Here is a 17,830-nt window from a genome sequence, read left to right on the forward strand (position 1 = left end):
AACTGGAAGATTCTGCAATGCCTGGCATATAGCCGGCACGTGGACCAGACAGGGAAACGTAGAGAAAAGCATTTGGGAGTTAACTACGCTCCCACCGATGGTGGGGGGAAAGAAATGAGTGATTTTCCTTGTGGACTAGATGTGGACTCAAAGAAAGAAAAACCTTGTGCCTGGAGCCATTTCAAACTCTTCTAAAATGACAACCTGGCGATTGGGAGGGTGTTGACAGGGACTCCAACAGGGAGAAGGCATGCACAGAATCCGCCCTACACCCCCAGAGACTGGCTGAAGGAGTCATGGCCTGCCAAAGGGAAGGCCACTAGAGAAAGAGCCAGGTTTAAACATCTCCCACAGCCAGAGAAGAAGTTCGTTTATGTCAGGCTTAGTCATCAGGCAAGCAAGAATGTGGCTGTCCGGCCCCCTATTCTCCCCTCCCTCCCCTGATTCATCCTTGGTGTTTTCTGACATGACAGAGAGGGAAAATAAAAAGACTGCATGATGATGTCTCACACTCCCTTTCCCACCTAAGGCACACGGTCAACCAACTGCAGACCCCGGAAGGAGAAGGAAGAGGGGCTGAAATTGGAACTCTGATGGAAGAGTGAAACATTAATGCAAATCTTAGACAGAATACTAGATTTATGACTGGACGGAATACTTAGTGTCGTAAAGTAACCATAATTCATTCTGTGCTTACATATTCTTACCTTTCTTAAGAATGAAAATAAAGGTCACGGACCTGCTCAGTTTTCATCTAGTGACAGAGAAAATCTCTTCTCGGAGAGTAAATTGTAAAGGGTCAGTCGGAGACAAAAACAGCTTTTCATTATGATAACAGCCCAACCATCCTACTTTTTCACTGCATCATTTACACAATTATCAAAAACCCACTCCATGGCAGGCACTGTGCTAAGAACCACATCACCGCTACTGTGAGTCAGCCCTGAGGAGTTTCTATGAGCTTGGCACTCTACTAAATTCTTTTCAGGGGTAATCTTAATTGTTCCTCAAACAACTTTATGAAGGACATACCATTGTTGTAGCCCTTTGTCCAGTTAGGACAACAAAGTATAGACATCATGTTAAGTAATTTTCACAAGGCCACTTAGTAAATTAAGTGGTCAGCCAGGATTTTATTTCATTTCTAGCAGAGTCATTTATACCTTTACTCTTTTCCACAAGGGTCATTTTTTCTATTTATGATTAAAGTTTTCTTACTCAGAAAGATGAGTGTTAACTTAGTGGGGAGCCCACTAGCCTATACCTACCTTTTAGCCATCATTTTCTAGCAGTTTCCCAGCATGCGTCTAGAAGGAGTCCCTTAAAACTTGATTCCATTCCAGCAAGGAGCACAATGCTCCAATAAGCAAATCTGAGTCGAGGTTGTAACAAACCCTCAGTGGACTTAGAAAAGATGGGGTTGAAGTAGAATGTCAAAAGAATTCCAGTGCATCTGAGATAGAAGCAACTGAAGAGGTTTTCTCTCACTCATAGGCCACGTGTTGTGTGTGCATGCAGAGTTCAAACAAGGGGCTTGGACTTCATTTAGTAACAATTAGAACAGCCAAGTAAACATCTACTAAATGGATACCACAGGATCCGTGACTTACATATGCCATGTGAGCAAATGACTTTAATTCACTATATAATCACTGTGTACTAGATATGATCACTCTATAAAACAATCCTATAACACAAATGTAGAAAAACATATTTCCAAGAAAGATGCGGTTGGTAGGACTAGAATCTGAGCAGTTCCCTTGCATTAACATACATCTCTCCAACCCAAATGACAAATTATGCACATTTAATTGTGTACTGAAATGGCAAATTATACCTTCATCACTGGCTGGTTGTAGAAATTTATAATGAAAAAAGTATTTGGATGATACAAAGATGTTCTGCTTACAGTTTCAGGCCTGAAGGAAGAGTTCTTTTTACATAACACCAAGAATGAACGCCTTAAAGCATGACTTAAGCATTTAGTTTCAGGAATTAAAGACTAAGCAGCAGAATACTTCATGAATTCATAAATCATCCATTCCTATTGCAACTATTACCTGACCATCAATAAATCAGAGAAGTAATACGTTTACTTGTGTGTTACAATTGTATTATTAAAATACAGTGTTTACCACTTGGAGTACAATCTTTATTGTCGTTTTCTGCTATAGATTTTCATTTAGCCTTTGGATAGCATCCATATTCACAAAGTGCTTTGTACTCATTCTGTACTTTTTAGTGGCAGCGTTCTAAGGCTACCTACAATATTGAATGAGAAATCTATCCTCTGGCCTTAATGAAGGCTCAGGAAAGCCAGGGAAGAGAATGGGTTTTGTTTTTTTTTTCTGTGCTCGAAAAAAACCCTGAAATCCATATCTTGTCTAGTTTTTTAAAATCTCTGTTTTGTTTAGTCAATACTGTTTAAATTATTTGTAAAGGTTTAAGGTAAAGAGCTTTAAATATATATCAGTACTTTGAATATGAAGTCGATGGTCTGGAGTCTTTGATTGTCAGTTTCTTGACTCGTTTTCCCTGGTGTTACTCAATACATGATGCACGTGCTCAATTCCTCCAGGACTAGTAGACGAAGCAGACGGCAGCCCCCTTAGGAAACTGTCTTCACTTGTTTAATAATTTGTTTGAAACTACTCATGCCGCTGTACTGAAACACTAATGGAAGTAGATGTGTCCACAAAGTTCTCTAGCGAAGGATAAGCTTGCTTTGCTATAAACCAAAGTTCATCACGTCAAATGGCCAAGCAAAGGAAAAACAAAAAGCAGTCTCTTTTTGAACTAAGGCTTTCAAAGCCAGACTTCTTTTGCTCAGGTTCTGAGCAGGCCTTAGAATGGAGGAATGGAAGCTGACCTTAGACACCCCCCGAGGCCTTTGCAAGCCCTTGAACAGGAGTAACACCTGTCTAGGTCTTCAGGATCATCTACTAGTCCAACTCTTTCACTTCACGTGTGAGTACTATGCAGCTCAGACATCGAGTTTCCTAATCCTTCTTTGGTCTCCTCCGGTGTACTGAAACAGTAAGGAATTTACACTGAATATCCGCCTTTACCAATTTGGAGTATCATTTACTCTTAGCACTAAAATTTAATTCTTATTGTAAATTATTAAAATAAAGTGGTTTATCCTTACCCCTTATCAAGTACTAGATTAATACAGGCAGATTCACTTTTTTTTAAGTTAGACTAATTGCACTGACATTGCAGTTTGTAGGCCTTAGTGTCATAGGCAGTTGAAACACTTATTTGCATTGTCCTTATTCAAAGATAATTTAAGTAAATAATCTCACAGAATAAACTGAAGTCAGCACCCACCGAACTCCTAAGTGGCTTTATACATATTACCCTCTACTGTTATGAAGGAGCAATTTGCATTCTGGGCATAGGAAAGTTCAAATCATTGTAACTATTGGAGAGTCAATGTTCTGAACGATTTGCCAGGGGCAGATTGGACATCATAATAAGCTTTATTTACTGTAATCCAGTCCCTGCCAGGAAGATACTCGTTTCAGTTTCTTTGGCAAGATCCCAAGGATTTTTTTTAAAATAAATGAATAAATATGAAACACTAAATCTGATTTAATATTCTACATGAATGAACGCAATAGCAAAAAGGATGTATGACCCAGTTTTCTCTGGTTTCTGCTTACAAAGCAGCATATAGTACCGTCTATTCATTGATACACAATTTAAAAAATGAAATACCAAAAGAATCATTTTTGTCTACTAGATTCTGAATACTATCACTGAACACAGAATCAGGTGGCATAGTGCTAATACGTAAATATGAATATCTTGTAAATAAATAAAGTATGGCAGTCTCCCTACCACATAAGTCAACAGAGCATGGAATGCAGGGTACATTGGACCCATATTAGCATACCATGTAATAAAGCAGCACATGAGCCTCTTTATATCATTAATTGAGAAATAAATCGTCAAGCTATGAGTTTGGGAGAGGCACCACTGATGTTTTATTCTGGTGAGAAATCAAATCAAGTGTTTATATGATGTCGTTAGATTCCATAGGACATTTTCTAGAAGAAACATTTTCAGAAGATCTTTAAAACATTTGACACATATTTCTTCCTGCTGCATACGCAACCATTAGCCGTTATATTCTTGAATGCAACCATTAGTGCATTCACGAATATAAACCACTATCAGATAAAACTGGGTCATAAGCCATTTCTGTTAAAAACAAATTGAACACTAGGTAATGGGTAAGTAAAAGGCAAAGCACAAATAAAAAAACGTAAAAACAAAAACAAAAGAAATGTGTATTTACACACACACAAAGCAAGTTTCTATCAGCTTCAGGCCCAAACTCATCATACCCAGTCAAGGGCCCCAGAAGAACACACGTGGTGAGTGAGCCAGGTGCATGGTCGTCAAGCAGCAGATGAGGGGTTCAGAAATAGCTAGAATGTGTTAAGAGGAAAGGTGGGTGACAGCACAGGTAGAGCCATGGAGGATCCAACTGAAATCAACTGGGTAGAGAAACAGAACCAGGTATGGAACAGATCCAGAGAGTCTGCAAAGAGGAGAGAAAGTCAAGCCTAGGGCTCTGGAACTTAAGCAAAGAGATTTTTGGGGGGCTCCTTCAGCCTTGTCTATGTTGGGGAGGGATGCTGACAAGGACTCCATACCTCCTTAAGCAATCCCTTCTCTTTAATTTCCCTTTCCACCCAGATTGGACATAAAAATATGAAGGAGAGACAGCAAGACAACAGAACATGCATTTTGATGGAGTTGAACACAAGTAGAGAGATAGTTCTGAGAAGGTAGACACGGGCCAGAGGGTTAAAGGGCCTTAACTCCATGGACTTGGACATTCAAGAGCAAAGATAACAAATGTCAATGTGTCTGCTATTCCCTGACCCTCCAGTAAGTTCTGCTTTTGGAATCACTTCTACCTGCAAAGCTTGGACTTTTGAGGTTGACTCTGGCCCCAGCCAATCAGCACAGTGTGTGATTATAAAAGAATGAGATGGATATTTTAAGCAAGACTATCCAAGAGTATACAGACAGATGGTTTTGTCCTTCAGACTACAGGCAGCCTCTAGTTAGGTCCTAATGATTTGAATTTTTATCACTGACTACCATTACTCAGTCAAAAATACCATATGATCAACTTGGGTGGCCATATTTCTTAAATGAGAAGGAGGTATTTATTTTACTGTTCATTTTTTTTTTTTTTTTTTGCGGTACGTGGGCCTCTCACTGTTGTGGCCTCTCCCGTTGCGGAGCACAGGCTCCGGACGTGCAGGCTCAGCGGCCATGGCTCACGGGCCCAGCCGCTCCGCCGCATGTGGGATCCTCCTGGACCGGGGCACGAACCCGTGTCCCCTGCATCGGCAGACGGACTCTCAACCACTGCGCCACCAGGGAAGACCTACTGTTCATTTTGACTAATGATTTAGATCAGTCCTTAACGCCTCAATTTGTGTAGTTCAGAAATTAGGTAGAGTTACGTTGTTCACAGCAATAATAAAGCAGAGTTGGTCAAAACTGGCATTTGCTCATTTCCTCAAGCCTAATAATAGTTACCACAGAAATGAACAAGTGAGTCAGACTTCCAGGCTGGGCGGCCCTCCTAACCCTCCTCCTGCCCTTCAGCTTGTCCTTATGGTCTGGGATGCACACACCAGAGTCTATCTTTGGCACTCCTCAGATTCTTGTTTGCTGTTAAAGGGCAGATGAAGGAGGGAGGAAGAGGAAATACACTGAGTGAAATAGGAAAGGTCAGGGGGTGGGGAGGGAGTACACGGAGAGAAAATAAAATGATTTCTCTTCTGTGTTTGGTACAGTCTCTGAAGGTGACTAATTCCAAAATTGTAAAAACAAAGCTCCAAAGTAGTTCAAAGCAGGGACCGAGACAGAGAATCACCTTCTTGTTGACCCCTGCCTGCTCCTACACCCTGTCCTGTCTGGCTCACGCCTTTATCCCTAACTGCGCTGTCTCTCTCCTTAAGCAATCTGCAACCCAGAGAGATGAGTGACATGCAAACTGCAACCCAGAGAGATGAGTGACATGTCTAAGACCCCACAGCTGTTCATCGGTGCCAGAATTCAGACTGTTTTTTCACTATAGACTCATGGACTCTGGAATCAGCGTGGATTTCAGATGCAGGGCCAAAATGATTCTCTCTCCTTGGAATCTAAAAGTAGGGACAAAGAGATTTCGTTAGCCAGGATGAAAGCTTGAACTAAAAGACCAGATGGACTTACGAATTATGCATAAATAGCCAATCTGTAAAAAATAAAGAAAAGAAAGAATGAAGCCAATGCACATCCAAGATGAAGGACGTGTGTGTGTAAGAGACTGAGACAGTGACAGAGAGAGAGACAGAGACAAAGATAGAGACAGAAAGAGACAAAGAGAAAGAAACTTGATTATTTTTTCCTTTCCAACTCCTGTGAGGACCAGCTGCACTTACTGAAATTGGATCTTATAAATGCCCCTGTATTCTTTTTTTTTTTTTTTTTTCCGGTACGCGGGCCTCTCACTGCTGTGGCCTCTCATGGCTCAGTGGCCATGGCTCACGGGCCCAGCCGCTCCGCGGCATGTGGGATCTTCCCGGACTGGGGCACGAACCCGTGTCCCCTGCATCGGCAGGTGGACTCTCAACCACTGTGCCACCAGGGAAGCCCCCCCACCCCCCGTATTCTTAACCATCCCCATCAAATCCTCCTTGACTTAAAATAGCATTAAAAAAATAAACTGAGGCATACAAAAATTTTTAAGAGTTTGAGCAAAAACTGAATCCGAATGTGCAGCACCAAACTGGAAGTGTTTAGGGGAGAGACTTATAAAGAGAAAGTGCAGAAGCAGAGAAAGGAAATTTTTGATTAGCTACAGCTTAGAGCCCAGCTGGCTCTTTGTGATTGGCTGTCCTTAGCATTTTGACCTGAGGCACTTAGAGGCTTAGATTCTGGTTTGCTTACCTAGGCCACCGTGGTACTAGAGACACCTTAGTCTAATGGCCTCCTTGTTTAATTAATTAAACAATAGTTTGAGGAAATTTCTGTTTCTTATAACAACTCCTTAGCTACAGGACTTCTACCAGCTGAAAAGTGGGGTACTTGGTGACGAAATAAGAAAATGGTACTCTGGCCACAACGAATATTTTATTAGCCCAAGGAATCTTTTGTTTGAATCAGTTGCAGATCTTTCTCTGGAAGGGGCAACAATCACTCAGTGGTTGGTTTAATAGTCTTAATACACACAGCATTGCTGATTCAAGTGTCCCGGGTGACAGAGAAACGCTGCGGCTTCTTCATTTAGCAAAGATTACGTCAGAAACATCCTGCACACCTGCCCGTTCCAGCTGCCCATCAGTGTTCTTTGCTTTCAGAGAGGCCACACTTCTTCCCAAAGATGTTGATAGGATTAAAATACCAAAATTGATATTTTGGGGGTAACATTTGCTATACTATAAACTGAAAAAAAAGTTTAAGTCTAATGTAGATTTTTGCATTGGAAGTTTCTTTCTTCCTTTCTTTTCTTTCTTTTTTTTTCTGTAAATGATTATTTTAACCACTTTTATTACCTTCATACACAAGAAAAGATTTTGACAATGGAAAGACATATTGAAGTTGTCTTCAACTGCCACGAATTTGGTTTTACGAATGAGTGATTATTGTTCTAAAAGTAAAGAAAGCTTCTGAATAAAAGGATGTAAAACTGGGCCAACATATAAACACATTTCTCAATGGCATTTTTATTACTTAAAAGTAAATAGTGAATTCCAGACTACTTGTGTTTAGAATCTCAGTGTGCACTTTACCAGACATACAGATGGGACTGAGTGAGCTTCTCTCATACGGAAAACTACTAACATTGACTAAAGCATACTTGAATATCGGGGTATGATTTTCAATCAAATGTTAAAAGTTAGTGGAGTCACTCAGCTGTCTAACTCCCTTTTTATATAATCAGCTCTCCTTTTAAATACTTTTGTGACACTCAGTTGAATGATTATACACAATAATAAGAGTTATGAAATAGCAATTTGTATTCTCAAAAAATATAGTCACAAAGATACATATTAAAACATGAGGCAGTGACTTCTCTGGTGGCGCAGTGGTTAAGAATCTTCCTGCGAATGCAGGGGACACAGGTTCGAGCCCTGGTCCAGGAAGATCCCACATGCTGCGGAGCAACTAAGCCGGTGCGCCACAACTACTGAAGCCCGTGCGCCTAGAGCACGTGCTCCGCAACAAAAGAAACCACCGCAATGAGGAGCCCATGCACCACAACAAAGAGTAGCCCCCTCTCGCCACATCTAGAGAAAGCCCACAAGCAGCAACGAAGATCCAACACAGCCAAACATAAATTAATTAATTAAAAAAATATTAGGCAGACTTTGGATGGACAACAGGAAAATAATTCCCCATAAATCAGCTCACCAGGTAGTTCAAGTACATTAAGAAACTACTGAAAGAATCACAAATGTCACTAATGGAATTCTAGATCGTGAAGAAATACCTACCGTACCTCAAGTCCAGAACAGATTCGTGACAGCAGTAACAACCCTCCTTGGAGGAGCACCCTTTCATCGTGTCTCTAATTTCACAACAGTATTTCCATTGCCCCTTATTTGTGAATTACATTTTAAATGATTTCACACTCTGAAGTAACTGCAAACAAACCAGATGACTGTCAGGATTGGAAGCCATCACAGTGTTATGGTTTGACATTTTTTTTAATTTATTTCTTTTTTTTTATTAAAGTATAGTTGATTTAACGCTTTGCCATTTTTTTTTATGTGACTTTACCACCAAGTCACTAACGTAGCACATTTACCCACCTAAGGTTTAAATTGCACAGGAGACTTCATCTTTTCAAAGTAGAAAGCAAAAAGTTAAGCAGTCAACCACAGCAAGACTTGGGTGTGAGGGAATCTTTAAAACCAAAGTCCATCCTGCCATTAAAAAAGTTAAGAAAATTTTCTTTGGTGTTCTTTACTAAGTTACCTGATTATAACCAAAAATTGGGGGACCCCCCCCTATAAGTCAATCAGCAACCTCACTAAAATGCTACCTGTGACACTGTCTTTAGCAATTTGGATTCTCAAAAAAGATAGTCACAAAGGTACATATTAAAACATGAGGCAGTGACTTGTGTTTAGAATCTCAGTGTGCACTTTACCAGACATACAGATGAAATCTCAGTGTGCACTTTACCAGACATGCGGAAAGAAATCTAAATGCAACATTTTAAATGTCTTTAAAATAATATCATCCTAAATTAAAGACCATCCTTCTTCTCAGACCACAGAGTGAGATTTAAGAGGCTCAGAAATTCCCCATTCACTCAAGAATGATTTATATTTCTTGAATTAAGGTGAAAGACACCTTGTCTATTCAGAGTTAGAGATGGAATCCTAACACAGTGACTTAAGATGTAAGTGAATACTACTGCCTTGGAGTCGTGGGAAGGAGAAATAGTATGAGAGTTCCTGAAGGACTGGATAAAATAATTCTCTGGGGGAAAGAGAAAGTTGTGTGGAAAAGTAGGCTGAGAGACTTAAAAGGACATTATAACATTGCTGAGTATAACCCCTATTTAATAAGGTTCTTATGGTTCTTTAGAAATAAATAGCTTGGAAGAAATCCAAAAGGCCCTGCTTTAAAGTATATTGTACTTTATAGCAAGCATCAAATGCATTAGCTTAGGTCATGTTTCTCTCCTGTACTCTTCCAGCATATGCATCCAGGACATGTATAGCATTTTAAAAATCTTGCATCTTTTTCTATACATTTCAGTGAAAAGATATCATTCATACCCCTTGTGCTAAAACAAAATATAAAATATTACCTGCCACTGAAGGTGAAACACGATTTACAAAATCTTTCTCACTGCCAGGGTTATTAACATTGAAGAATACTGGGGTGAAACGGCAGTGATATACTCACAAAATACACATTCACACACCATCATTGACCATTATTGTTAAAATTATAATGGTCACATGGCTTAGTGCTTCAGAGGGTGTCTTGTTAATTCAGACTCTTTTCCGAAATGAACATATTCTCTCTGATAAAGAAAACATATTTCCCTGTTGAGTTCTAAAGTGATTTCTAATCACTTCAAAATACACAGACAAGATGAGTAATGGAATTGGGGTGGTTGTAACAGAAAAATAAAAGGCTAGAAAGGAAATAATGCAGTAAATAAAAGACATTTTAAATGATGTCATTTTAAAGATATACAAGAAAATATAAAAGCTGCCTTTCTGATGAGAGGAAATCGGGAGTGTGGGAGTGAATGAGAGGAGATAATTTTTACTTTAACTTAATTTTTACTTTAAGGCTTTCCATCCTAATAGCTTTTAATTCTGTGCATGAATCACTTTTATAGTGAAGTCAAAGTCCCCAAAATGTACCAAGGAATATGTTTGAACATTAACAAAGCAGTGCTATTTTATAGAATTCATTTGGATGTCAGTAGCATCCAAGGGGAGTTCCTTTGACTTTTTTTTTTTCAGTTGGACATATAGTCTCTGCATATAAAATTGTCATTCTGTTAGTTAAAAAGAAAAAAGAAGAAAGCAGAGGAGGGAAGATTTTGGATTGGCAACCAGCAGTTTTCAACAAGGTCCTTAGGCCCATGTGATACTCTGAGGATAACAGGGTGAAAAGATGGTTCCTCAGTAAGAGCAGGGCTCTGCTGAACTAAATACGGAGCTGCCTCTTTGCAGAATGTTTGTGGAATAGTACCACCGTTATTTAAGCCACTTTATTAGGAGATTCTTTTATTTCTAGCTAAAAGCTAGAGGAGTACTGAGAGTAAGTGAGGTGGATGTTCCGAGACTCACAATCCTGCAGGTATTAGGGAAATTTCTTGAAGACGCTAACACAGAGCTGGGTCTCTCAGGTTTGGAAGCAGTTACCAGTGGACAATGTACAAGGTGAAAAAGCCCTGAATAAGGAACAGATTCTTTGATCTTCTGAACACTAGAGAATAAACTCTTTGTATACAGTGATTGACAGGTGTCAGATCTCTATTCTTGAAAACTTCAAAAAAAAGTAATTTTCCTATATCAGAATTACTTCAATTGTGAGAGATTGAGAGCAAATATCTGTAAAGAAATAACATGAAGCAAAAGTATAATAGAAGAAAAAACTATAAAAGTCTGACTGCCAATTTATTCTCCATTGCATGCATACAAAACTACTATCTAGCTGAGGAATGTATACATATCACAAAAATTTTGACTTGTAGAAAGCTTTATATAAGGTCAACTGCCACAAAATAATAGGAAGCATCTACTGAATGCTTAGAATGCTTAGAATGCCAAATACTGTTCTCAGCTCTTCACATATATTAATTCATTTCATTCTTATAACAACTCTAATAAGGAGGTACTATTATTTCTACATCTTTACAAATGAGAACACAGGCAGGTTAAGTGACTGGCTCAAGCCACACAACTGGGATAGGGCAGAAATGGGATTAGTACCCAGGTAGCCTAGTCCCAGTATTGAGATCTATTCTACCATTTCTCCATGTTAGTTGAGTACCATCTTTATATGTTTTCTCCACCTCAGTGTTACAACGTATAGTTTTTTGTATACTCTAGGATCTCAACCAATATTATTTAACAATTTTCCTACTACCCTATGGTTGTAAAAGATTTGTGCTCTTTTTATATTTTGAGCTAGAGATTGGAAGAACTCTTCAAACGCAAAAATAATGTTTCTTTTCATTGAAACACTCATTTTAAATTGCTTTTTTCAAAAATGGATTTGGATTTGTTCAGATTCACCCAAACAGTTGGTCCCTAATCCACTGGAGGCCAAATGTTGTGCATTAATGAGAAAAGGGCACAGGATTTGACCTCAAGATCACCAACAAAAGGTTATTCAAACAAAATTTTAAACATATCATCACAATCCATAATTTTGATTAATTCTATAAAATTAGCATTTTCCCTTACCATTTAGAAAGAAATCTAAATGCAACAATGAGAACAAGGAAAAAGAAACAATATTCATCACTGAAAAACTAGCAAAATAATGACTCTCCCCCCAAATTTAACAGATGAACAAGGTTGAAGAGGTGTCAATGCAGTGAGATGCAGTAGGTTTATAAGGAAGAGTCAAGACAAGAATCTAATCTTTGCACAAAAAGGATCAAGGTACACATCTCCAGAGTAGACCTTGATGTGCACACCCTCAGATACACAACTAAAATTAACAAAACTGCAAGCATGCTAGAGATGAGAGCTTCAGTTAATCCAGTTTGGTTCTAATAAGCAGAAGAGAGTTAAATACAGAATTACACAGATAAGCCATATTTGCAAGAAACAGCTGACCTCCTGTAAGGAAGGAAGACAAATTTTGAATGGTAAACCAGACCTACAGCTCTTGATGTCTACTGATTGGGAAAAAGAAAAGACTAGAAGTATTAACTTATGAAAATGCAGAGACATAAGGAAAATGCCTACAAACTTGGAAAATGGTTCTGAGTCCTACCCCTTAAATCACTGGTACAGGAACTCAATCAAAGATGAGTGATCAAAATGAAGCCAGCAGAAAATCTTTTTTAAAAAGGACACTACCAGAATAAAGGGAGAAAAGAACAAGAAAAACAAAGGCAGTTAAGAACACTCACCACAAAAATACTGTCATAGTGCAAACAAAAATATGGCTAAGTATACCACCTTGAATGTAAAAATCTGGCTGAAGCAATTGCCTCTGTAAAGCGAATGCATGATGTCAAGGTGGAAGAGATTAGTAAACAATCAGAGGCAAAGTGTGAGAGAGAGAGAGAGAGAGAGAGAAGGCAGAAAACATCAGTATGAGGGATGGAAATGGGAGCATAACTATAGATCCCACAGACATTAAAAAGATACGAAGATATCAACTTTTACCCATAGATTTGGAATTTTACATAAATAGAATATTTCTAGAAAGACACAAATGCCAAAACAGACACGAAAAGAAATTGAATATGTAAATGATTCTATAAGTATTAAACTAATTCCATCTGTAGTTAAAAGCCTTCCCACAAAAATAATCCCCAGGTATGTATAGCTTTATTAATAAATTCTACCAACACTTAAGAAAGAGACAATACCATTCTTATACACACTCAGACTATAGAAAAGTAGCAAAATCTTTCCAACTCATTTTATGAGGGCAGAAACATCTTAATCTCAAAAACTGAAAGAAAAAACATCAGTCTCTCAGGAACATAAATTTAAAATCTTAAACAAAATATTAACAAGACACATCCAGCAAAATACAACAGGTATAATCTTTCAGGATAAAAGGAGGTTTATTCTAAGAATGCAAGTATAATTTAACATGAATAATTAATCAATGTAATTCACCACAGAAACAGAATGGAGTAGGCTCTTCACCTCTCTTTGTATCCATGACTTTTGTCATTTAAATTGGCCTTCCCTCTCAACTACATTTGGAATGCATTTCCCTTTTCTTTGACTTGGAGCTCAGCTATGTGATTTTCTGGCCAAGGATATTTTACAGTAGAGGAGGCAGAGACTTGAAATCGCTCACTTGGGTGGGCTTGATACCTAGTACTTCTGCCATCACCATTAGAAGAACATGCCCTGACTAGCCAACGGGTCCCAAGATGAGTCTCACAAACCTGAACAGAGCCATTCCAGCTGACCTGAAGATCTGTGAGGATAAATGACTGTTGTTTAAGGCATTAAGTTTCAGGATGGTTAGTCTGCTGCATTATCGTGACGTTAACTAACCAAAAGGGGACTGGATGCTGCTTTAACAAAAAACTAATATATGTAGCATCAGTTTGGGACCAGATAGTAGAAGGTGAGAAAAATGTTGAGTCTTGAAAATTGGCAAGGAACTAATACAAGACACTGAAAAAATGATGACCTATGTTATGCAGTGGCAACACTGTCGCTACTATTACATGGAAGATGTAAAATATAACTAATGAATTTGTAAGGCCAACTGGCCCGAGGCAGGGGAACACAATCAGATTCACAGGTTGCATCAGACCGAAACTCTCCGGACCACCCAGTTCCAGAAACTGACCTGGAGACTTTCCGGACCACCCGGTTCCAGGAACTGACCTGGGGACTCTGAACCCGGCCCAGCCTTCCCGCCTTTCGAGGGGCGGGACTAACGGTCCCCCAGGATACCCGAAAAGACCACCAAATAAGGAATACCCTGCGCCCTCCCAGATTCACCACACCCCTTTCCCTTCTTCCCCTACAAAATCTTGCCCAACCCTCGCCCGGGTGCGACTTCTCTGGCCCCTTTCTCTCGGACCAGTGAACCTCGCCCGGGAGCGCTCCCTAATAAAGCTCACTTGAAGCTTTCCTCTGTTTCGCGGTGCCGTTTCTTAAGATCCGACCTTACAGAATTTATAGTCTAAGGAAAGATGTTTTCTAGGCAGGACATTCAAAGCTTCAGCTGATCGCTTTTGCTTCATGAAGGTAAGGCACTTCAAAGCAAGGATAAATTCAGAAAAGAACTGCCCAGTTTGTAAACAGACTTTAAAAGGATATAAGGAGGCCAGAACTTGCTAGGTTGAAAGATAAAACTGTTTCTCATCTACACATGTCCAGAGAGTTAAAGATTCTCAAAATATGATACAGACTGGGGGTGGGGTGATTAAATCAAGACTTTGGCCATTTGATTAAGCTTGGTAGCAAAAACCAAATCATGGACGAAGTAGTCATGCCCTACGTGAAGAGCTCTGAAAAAATGAAGGTGGCATCTAGTAGATCCTTCCAGCTGAATAAAAAACAACTAGAAAGCTTAAGGACTTGGTCCCATAGAAACATAAGACGCAAAATATCCATAATTAAGTCTAAAGAAAGAAAGAAATGTCTTTGAAAGAACTATACAGTAAGCATTTGACAAAGAGTTGAGTGAAATCAAATACATAATCAACAAGCTTTGTAAGAGATCTCTATTAGCAAAAGTGTCACCACACTTGGCTAAAAAAAGACAGATACTGTTGGAGATTTTTAAAAAATCTCTTAGTCCTCAACTTTCTACAGGCAGGAAACAAGACAATAAAACTCATCTGCTCCCCCAAAAGGCATATGTTTTTTTCCAAGGCATACTTTTTAATGCCTTCCTCAGAAAAAGCCAGGAAGAATAATGGAAAAGGAAAGGTATCCCAGAGGGTACAGGCAAGAGCAAGGAGAAGTGATGGGAAGCCATTCCCAGACAGCAAAATAGGTTAATTATGGAGTATTTTCTGTCTCTAAATAGGGAGAGATGCTAGCATTTTACCAGTGGAATTTCAGAATTGCCTTGGACTAGTGACAACTATATACCTCCTTTCTCCCATTACCTGAGAGCATTTATTATGTTGTCCTGACCATGGTTCAATGTTGCCTGTAAATTTGACCTTTTTGGTTTATTGTCTCTAGATGGGGAGGAGCAGCCTCTTGATCTCATCTTAAGCCACATGTTGTGCATTGTGAGGTTTGGGGGATCCCAAGATACGAGTGTAGTTTGCAGGTGAAGTGTTGTGAATAACTGTGGCCAAAGAACGGAATGTGGAAGATCTTTTTATTGGCCCTTCCCTGCGTCCATGCCCTTTGTCATGGAATTTTGAAGTTCTTCTCCTGGTGGCAGAGTGGGTTCTCCTCCTTTTGAGATAGGACTAAGCCATACTTGCTTTGGCCAGTGAGATATTAATAGATCTGACGCAGATGATTGTCTTTTTTTTTTTTTTTTTTTTTTTTGCGGTATGCGGGCCTCTCACTGTTGTGGCCTCTCCCTTTGCGGAGCACAGGCTCCGGACGCGCAGGCTCAGCGGCCATGGCTCACGGGCCCAGCCGCTCCGCGGCATGTAGGATCTTCCCGGACCGGGGCACGAACCCGCGTCCCCTGCATCGGCAGGTGGACTCTCAACCACTACGCCACCAGGGAAGCCTGATTGTCATTTTAAGTTGCTGAGTTTAGGGATGATTTGTTATGCAGTTCTATAGTGACACGAGCTTTCCAACACATAGACTAAAGAAGAATCATACGGTCATTCCAGTGACTTAAGGAAAAATATTTGATTAAATTCAACATCAATTCATGATTAAAAAAAAAAACCAAACTTGTAGCAACTAAAAGAGAATTTCCTTATTTTAATAAAGGATCCCCCAACCCTCCAAAAAGAACTGCACCAAACATACTTAATGGTGTATGTTGAAAGCGTTCTTTCTAAGATAAGAAATGAGACAGGGATATTTTTCCCATTTCTATTCCAACTGTAGTGAAGAAAAAAGATATAAAAATGAAGGAGAAAAAAAGTAAAAGAAAACTTTTTACACACAAACATACACACATTATGTATATAGAGAATACCAAAGGATACGCAGATAAATTATTAGAATTAAAAGTTAATGTCTAAAAATCAACTGTTTCTCTATAGTAGCCACAAACAAAGTATATTACTTCTGCAATAAAAAATAAAACAACTTCAGGATTTATTCATTCAACGAACACTGTATATAATTAGAATATTTATCATTAACAATGATGCTTATTAAAGGAGAAGCCTTATACAAAACTAAGATGCTTCTTGGGTTTGGTTTCTTTAACCACTGGAATTTATTTAGTGCATGCTTGAACAGGGTTTTTTGTTTTGTTTAGTTTGGGGTTTGGATTTTTAAATGATTAGTTCAGAACTCTTCTGGTATAACAGGTCTCTTGGGCATGAAAAGTCTGATAGAAAATTGTGAAGATATTCATTCAATTTCTTTGTCCCATGCTCACCGTGAATAGTTCTGAATTTGCCATTATTTATTATTTTCAGCATTCAAAAATCAACATCAGTGCTCCGGTTCAAGATGGTGACAAAAGAGGATCCTGAACTCACCCCCTCCCACAGACTCATCAAATCTACAGCTACATAGGGAACAACTTCCTCTGAAAAAAAGCTAAAAACTGTCCGAGTCACTCCCACACATCTGGTAGAGGAGAGAAGCCCATGGAAGCCGGTGGAAGAGGCTGGGCCACCATCTCGCCAGACATCCCCAACCCCACGTCAGAGGGAACTCAAAACCCAGAGCTTCTCCTTAAGAAGCAAAGGATTTGAACTCCACACCAGGCACTCCCAACTTTTAAGACCTGCCCCCGAGGGATGAACCCCCCAACCATCTAGCTTTGAAAATCAACAGGGTTCACGTCCCCGAGACCCACAAGGTTATAAGCGCCTGAGAAACAGGTCTTAAACGGCTCGCGCGCTCGGACTCACCAGCTCCAGGACCCAGGGAGGAAGCGGCAGGTCCAGGGACACCCGTTCTTTGTGGAACAGGCCCACTGGCTGGTCTTGGCGCATCAGCCTGAGGGGCAGGGGTCTAACCTGACAAACGTTTGGGGGCCTGCATACTCTCCGGGATAGAGATGGCTGGGAGCCATCTTTTTTTCCTTTTTTTCCTCCCCGGTGGACGTCGTCCTCCTGCTTTCCCTACGCCCGGCTGCAGCTCACTGCTGTCTCCCAGGTGGAAGCTCATACACTCATCTGGTGCCCTGGTTTTGCAGTTGCCACCCGGTGGACACCTCGGGATCTGCCGGCCACGGGGCTTATGCTTGGGGTCCCACAGGACTGCATATATTTGCATATTTTCAAAGCTGCTGCCCGAGGGTCTGGCTTCCAATCTGCCTGAATCTCGGTGCTGCCTAAATTCCTCACTTTGGAACACTGACGTCTTGGAAAGCCTTCAACTAGTGGGAGCCACTAAAAATAAAATAGGCCACTTGGACGGTCACAAAAGTTTGAGCGACAACGAAGAGCCAGGGCAGGGTTGAACGATGACGCTCTTCTCCTACCCAAGGCGTCTCCTTTAAGACCGGGAAAGGG

At 40.0% G+C, this 17,830-nt stretch overlaps 1 long non-coding RNA gene across 1 annotated transcript in view; it reads left to right on the top strand.

Moving 5' to 3' along the window:
- Nucleotides 1-16,873, top strand: part of LOC125965321 (uncharacterized) — a 327,903-nt gene extending 311,030 nt beyond the window's left edge. The window contains exon 6 of the long non-coding RNA XR_007479064.1: nucleotides 16,784-16,873. This is a non-coding gene — a long non-coding RNA (uncharacterized LOC125965321). The remainder of the gene's footprint in view (nucleotides 1-16,783) is intronic.
- Nucleotides 16,874-17,830: the final 957 nt, after the last annotated feature.

This window comes from Orcinus orca, chromosome 9 (assembly GCF_937001465.1).
Source record: "Orcinus orca chromosome 9, mOrcOrc1.1, whole genome shotgun sequence".
Taxonomy (NCBI): Eukaryota; Metazoa; Chordata; class Mammalia; order Artiodactyla; family Delphinidae; genus Orcinus; species Orcinus orca.